We start from the raw sequence: 7,457 nt of genomic DNA, 5'->3' as shown, positions 1-7,457 counted from the left end.
TCAGTATTCAGTATATCTCAACTCAAGTTTGCTTGACCAAAGCATACAAATTTTTAGTTATTCAGTTATATAGAATTCAGTCTTTTAGATTATAAATTATCTCAGAAATATGTTTATGCTTAGTCCTGCATTCTCAGATATTACATGTTTATGCATTCATTCTCAGTTATCTCATGCATTTAAGTCAATTCTTATCTTATATACCAGTACATTCAAAGTACTGATCGCATACTTTTCTTAGCACTATATTGTCTTATAACATAGATTTGTATGTTCCGTTTCTTGATCATTCTTAGACAGCTCAACTTTTCTAGCAATAGTAGTTATGAGTCCTCATCCATCGAGGACACGATCTATTTTCTTAGTTAATGCAGTATTTTTGTATGTTTAGTTAGTTAGAGTTATTTGGGGGTTTGTTACATTAACTCCCCATGATGTTTAGAGGCTTTCAGACAATTAGTTAGACACTCAATCAGTTTTTTCAGTTGTTTCAGACATATAATTAGTTTTTAGTATTTTTATTAGATATTTCAGATGTGTCATTACTATGTATTTCAGTATTCAGATTTATAGTATCTTATCAATTTATATTCTGTATGCGTTGTATTACTATGTTTGTCAGTGCTCACAATACGTACCGACTCATAGGTTAGCTTGTGGTCACTTGTGGTCGTAAGCACCATTGTCTCGACTAGGTGGTAGCCTTGAGTCGTGACAAAGCTTGGAGTCAGATCCTATGGTTTTAAAGTTTCCTAGGGTGTATAAAAGCTACACTGAATAGAGTGTTGTGCATGGGTGTGAAGTGCACTGCACTTATGGGCAAGAGGCTATGAGACGTTTTAGAAAAGTTTCCTTTCTTTTAGTATTCATGTCATGCGAAAGAGCATGAGCTCTATTGAATTTCTTTTTAAAACTTATCCTTTGTTTCATTTACAAACAATTCCTCCCAAAAGAAATAACATAAGAAAGAACAGGGAACACTCCTGTAATATCCCACACTTCTCCTAGTTCAAATCATCTCTAGAACGTCAAAGCTCTTGCTTCAAATATGAATATATTTTATTCCACATGAAATTTTTAAAATTTTGATTTTTATGATGTGGAAAATAGAATAAGCTTTCCTTCGATACCAAATTCGCCCAAATCCGACATTTGGGTGAAGAGTTAGAGCCATTTTAGTGAGACAGTGTACAACCTGGTACTTTAGCACGTTGCGGAATCAGCCAAATGGCAATCATCAAAATCCAGTGATCCTCGGAAATTATGGCGCATCGCGCCAAGGCTCAATTTCATAATTTTTAAATTCCAGTAGCTCACTACAATTCTACCGCGTCGCGGTGAAGCTTTTATTGGCGTTCCAGTTCTGGATTTTTATTCTAAGGGCAACTTAGACTTTTCCAATGACCCCTATCATCCCTAAACACTAAATTAAATGCCCAATAAACCCTTATTCCATTATTTTCCTCACTTTTCTCTCAAGAACATTATATTCTCTCTCAAGAAGTCAAGAACCCTAGCCAATAAATCAAGAACAAGCCTAAGGATTTCTTCAAGAACCTTCAAGAAAGAGTCTTCTAAGGTATGTTAGCTGTTGATTCTTGGGTTTCTTCAACCCAAGAAGTTCATGAATCCCTTTTTAAATTCAAAGATTACAATTTTATGAGTTTTTCATGATTCATGTGAATTGAAGTTCATGCTCATGTTATTGTTGAGATATAGTTCATGCTTTAGAATACAAGCTGCACGCTTTGATCTTGATTTGAGTTGAATTGCAATATGTCCATGTTAAATCCCTAAATTTACAAGATGGTTGATGAAATAATAATGCTTAGGTATGGAAATTGTTGAATAACCAAAGCATGCTCTCCATATGTTTGATAAAATGCTTATGTGAAGGAATTAGAGCCATTATAGAATGTTGACTAGAAATCCCCAATTGTGTGTAAGTACATGCATGTCAAGTGTTTGTCAAAAAGCCTTAGTGAATGAATTGTGACAAGTTAGCATAAAATTCCTCAATTATGTGTTTTTAATGCATGCTAAGTTTTTGATGCAAAACCTTGTAGAATGGAGTGCGAGCCAATAACATGTCTCCCTATACTATCACATGTTTAAGATTTCCAAGTGCTTGAAGAGATGCTTTAATGATTGTAATGATGAATGAAAGTCCATGGTCATGATTGTTTTAGATGGTTATGCCTTACTTTTATGTATCGAGTCTTGGGGGTATTATACGCAACAATTTAGCTACAAGTCTCGAGCCCATGTCAGTTTTTACGATAATCTTAGTCAAGCCATGATACTTAGAACTCAGTACTCACAGACAGTTACAGAACTTACAAAAGCTCACTAATCTAAGTATCATTAGCATTCCAGCTTCAGTTCAGTACTCAGCTTAGATCTTAGCAGTATTCAAGTATTAAGAACTTAGTAGCATTCAGTCAGATAATGAGATCCAGTAGCATTCCATCAGATAACAGAGCCAAGTGAACTCAGTCTAAGATCAGTTAAGAATTAGTTTATAGGCTTTCAGTTGGGGGTAGTAACTAGCACTGAGCGAGTGCAGGGATGATAGATTCCCTGTTAGAGAGGTGGATTCTTTAGTAACAATTGCTGAACTCTAGAACTGCATAGCCAGCGAAGGACCGGGAGTCACCCATTAGATTAAGGCTTGACTATCATACTGTCTTAGGCTTAACTTCCTGTTCAGGGTCACCCGTTAGAGAGGATTAACCATAGCAGAGGTCTTTACCCGTGGCACTATATGGACATCCTTCCAGATGGGGTTATAGGTTGGACCCCACTAGTTCAGAGTTGGTGCTTGTCAGTTAAGTGAGAACTCCCACAGTTACAGTTTAGTCTCAATCATCGCAATAGCACTTAGAAATTAGGACTGTCAGATATGGTTATTTAGCTCAGTAAAGAACTTAGATAATTCTATAGATTCATAGATCACCCGCAGTACTAATCGATTTAGAGATCGCCCGCTATATAGGCCTGATCTCAAACTCAGATTTAATCATTCCTTATCATTATTACTAGATTTAATGATCATTTGCTAGATAGGTTTGATCTTAGTTTCAATCAGTCGATATTAGTAAGCTCAGAGTTCAGTCATCAGTAGACTCAGTTATTCAAGCTCTCAGTGTTAGTAAACGTAGATATCATTATTAGTAGACTTAGTTGTCAGAAGTTTAAGTATTCAAAAGGTAGTATTCAGTCCATGCATGTATCCTCATTCAGTACTCTCATGTTATTCAGTTAAGTTCTGTTCATGCATAAGACCTTGCATTTAGCCTTACCTCATCTAGCATACCAGTACATTCAAAGTAATGACAGATACTTTTCTCTTGTGCTATGGTGTCTTATACCATAGGTTCAGGCGAGCGAGAACCATAGCACCCTTAGCAGTCCCGACTCAGCCAGCAGCAGTTGACTTAGCAGTGAGTCCTCATCATTCGAGGATGATCCTTATTTTATTATTGCATTAGACTCAGTTTATTTTCATTAGACGGAGTTAGTTGGGGACATGTCCCATAAACTCCACAGTTCAGACAGTTTGGAGGCTTTTCAGACAGATGTATCAGTATTTAATTTTTTGTATTGATTATTTTAGATATTTGAACCTTTTGGCAAGTTTTTGCCAGCTTTTCATATTTATTTTCTATATTATGCAGTGCTTAGGTACAAATATTAGAAGAGGGTTAGCAGTTGGTCCTTTGGGGTCGTAAGTACTGTGTGGCATGCCGAATCCAAAAAATCAGGGTGCTACAAAATTAGTATCAGAGCCTAAGGTTCAATAGTATCCTAGGAAGTTTGAAAAGTCGTATCTAGTAGAGTCTTGTGTATGGGTGTGTTGTGTGCCACATTTATATATGGGAGGCTATAAGATGTTTTAGGAATAGTTTTCCTTATTTTTGTATTCATGTCGTGCGAGTGAGCATGAGATAAAGTTAATCCTTAGTCTAATCCAACTCTTTCTTCCATTTATAGAGTATGCCTCCTTACAAAGCTAATTCTCGTAGGGATGATAACCAGCCACCTCAGCCCGTAAATCCTCTGAATGAGAATGTATCACATGTAGAGTATCAGGCAACCTTTCAAGCGCTTACCCAAGATGTGATGACTAATGTTTAGAGAAATCGTCAAGATATAGCCCTACCTCAGCAACATAGGGATTCATTCACAACCAGAATAAAAAATTCATGAGAATGAACCTACTAGAATTCTTTGGGTCAGTAGCAGGAGAGGACCCACTACTTTATGTTACGGAGGTAAAGAGTATCACCCAAATTATACATGTTTTTGAGGAGGAGAGTGTAGATTTAGCATCCTATAGGATGAAGAATATTGCTCATGATTGGGTAGTGATGTGAAAGAAGAGTAGAGGTGAGGATGCAGCTCCATATCTTGGCAAGTATTTTAGGACACCTTCTTAGATAAGTTTTTCCCATTAGAGATGAGGGAAGCTAAGGTGGAAGAGTTCATGAACCTGAGGCAAAGCTCCATCACAGTAAAAGAGTATTGTCTTAAGTTCAATCAGTTAGCTAAGTATGCTCCTGACTTGATAGATGACCCTAGAGCTAGAATGAGTAAATTTATTATCGGTGTATCCAGGTTAGTGTTGAAGGAGTGTAGAACTGCTATGCTCAATAGAAACATGGATATTGCTAGGTTAATGATGCATGCTCAGCAGATAGAGGTAGATAAATCTAAGAAGAGAGAGAGATCTAACAAGAGATCCAGAACAGGTAGTTACAACTTTTCTCAAGCTGGGTCACAGGGTGGTAGTTGTTCTCAGCATAGCCAAAAATTTTTAGTTCTAGCTCCATCCTCAGCTAGTGTACCCACACCAAAATTTAGGGATGTCAGTCATGATGGGGCGCCAGGCTCCAAAACCTAAGGTAGTACCAGCAGTGTTTGTACCTATCCGCTTTGTGAAGAGTGTGGCAAGAATCACCTAGGTGTGTGTAGAGCAAATAGCCAGGTATGTTTTGGATATGGTAAGGCAGGCCACAGAATGCGGGATTGTAGAGTGCTAGCTCAGAAGGGAAGAGATTCACGTCAGCAGGGCGCCTAGTACTACTAGTGGTCAGCGTCAGAACCAACTCTATCCAATTAAGGCTCGCCATGACCAGGAAGGTTCCCCTAACATAGATTAGGTAAGTTATAAGTCCTTTATATTCATGATATGCATTTTTAGATCCCTTGCTCCCATTAGAGCTTATGTTTCAGCATGAGTTAGTTAGTAAAGCCAGCAAGTCAGTTTAGCAATCAGACAGTCAGATTTGTATAGTTTACTTTCTCATCTTTTCATCTAATCATTCTATCCAAAATCTCAAGGAAAGATATCTATTCCAAGGTATAAAGTCCTAGTAGTTGCAAGATAAGTTCGGTTCATGAGTCATGCATTAGTTTCAGATTCCTACGATCCAGTTCATAGGTACCCTGTGCATCGCCTCAGTATCTCAGTGAAGTAAGCATTTTTAGAGGGACATAGTGTCCCAAGGAAAAGATACCCCATAGCTCCCCGATGTTTTTCATTTCTTAAATCCATTAAGTTTCATGCTCAGATCCTCATTACAAAGTTAGTATCAGCTATCATTGCATAGTTAGTCATGCTTTCAAGATTTAGTTCAGTTAAGTATTCATTCATTAGATATGCATGTTCAGTAGAAAAAGTTAAGCTTATCAGAAATCTCAGAAAGGCTTTCATGAAAATAGTTCGGTCAGATATCCATGCATCAGATATGCATGTTCAGTAAGAAATCTTAGTATATCAGTAGTTCCAGTCATATAGTCATGTTTCACATGCTCATGTCCAGTAAGTAAGTTCATCCTGCTAGTATTTTCAGCTTAATCAGTCTTATTCGAGGATAAATGTTCCCAAGGGGGAGATATTGTAATACCCCACACTTCTCCTAGTTTAAATTCATCTCTAGAACGTCAAATCTCTTGCTTCAAATATGAATATATTTTATTCAATATGAAATTTTTAATATTTTGACTTTTTATCACATTGGAAATCAAATAAACTTTCCATTGATACAAAATTGGACCAAATTCGACACTTGGGTGTAGAGTTAGAGCCATTTTAGTGAGATAGTGTACCACCGGGTACTTTAGTGCATCACGGAATCAGCCAAAATGGCAATCGTCAAAATATAGTGTGCCTCTGCAATTAAGGTACATCATTCCAAGGATCAATTTTAGAATTGTCAAATTCCAGTAGCTCACCTTGATTCCACCGCATTATGGTGAAGCTTTTATCGGCATTCCAGTTCCGGATTTTTAATTCCAAGGGCATCTTAGACTTTTCCCATGACCCCTATCAGCCCTAAACATAAAATTAAATGCCTAATAAACCCTTATTCCATTATTTTCCTAATTTTTCTCTCAAGAACATTATATTCTCTCTCAAGAAGTCAAGAACCCTAGCCAAGGAATCAAGAACAAGCCTAAGGATTTCTTCAAGAACCTTTAAGAAAGAGTCTTCTAAGGTATGCTAGATGTTGATTCTTGGGTTCCTTCAACCCAAGAAGTTCATGAATCCCTTTTTAAATTTAAAGATTATGATTTATGAGTTTTTCATGATTCATGTGAATTGAAGTTCATGCTCATGTTATTGTTGAGATAATGTTCATGCTTTAAAATACAAGTTGCATGCTTTGATCTTGATTCAAGTTGAATTGCATTGCATTATGTCCATGTTAAATCCCTAAATTTGTAAGATGGTTGATGAAATCATGATGCTTAGGTGTGAAAATTGTTGAATAACCAAAGCATGCTCCCCATATGTATGATAAAATTCTTATGTGAAGGAATTAGAGCCATTATAGCATGTTGACTAGAAATCCCCAATTGTGTGTAAGTTCATGAATGCCAAGAATTTGTTGAAAAGCCTTAGATAATTAATTGTGACATGTTAGCATTAAATTTGTCAATTATGTGTTTTTAATGCATGCTAAGTGTTTGATGCAAGACCTTGTAGAATGGAGTGTGAGCCAATAGCATGTCTCCCTATATTATCGCATGTTTATGTTTTCCAAGTGCTTGAAGAGATTCTTTAATGATTGTAATGATGAATAAAAGTCCATGGTCTTGATTATTTAAGATGGCTATCTCTTACTTTTATGTATCGTGTCCTGGGGGTATTTATACCCAACAATTAGCTGCAAGTCTAGAGACCGTGTCAGTTTTCACGATAATCTCAGTCAAGCCACGATCTTTAGAACTCAATACTCTCAGATAGTTACAGAACTTAAGAAATCTCAGTAATCTAAGTATCATTAGCATTCCAGCTTCAATTCAATACTCAGCTCAGATCTTAGCAGTATTCAAGTATTCAGAACTTAGTAGCATTCAGTCAGATAACGAGATCCAGTAATATTTCGTCAAAGAACGGAGCCAAGTAAACTTAGTCTAAGATTAGTTAAGAATCAGTTCAGAGTCCTTCA

The sequence above is a fragment of the Capsicum annuum genome, unplaced genomic scaffold, assembly GCF_002878395.1.
Source record: "Capsicum annuum cultivar UCD-10X-F1 unplaced genomic scaffold, UCD10Xv1.1 ctg5365, whole genome shotgun sequence".
Taxonomy (NCBI): domain Eukaryota; kingdom Viridiplantae; phylum Streptophyta; class Magnoliopsida; order Solanales; family Solanaceae; genus Capsicum; species Capsicum annuum.
This window is presented reverse-complemented; position numbering follows the sequence as displayed.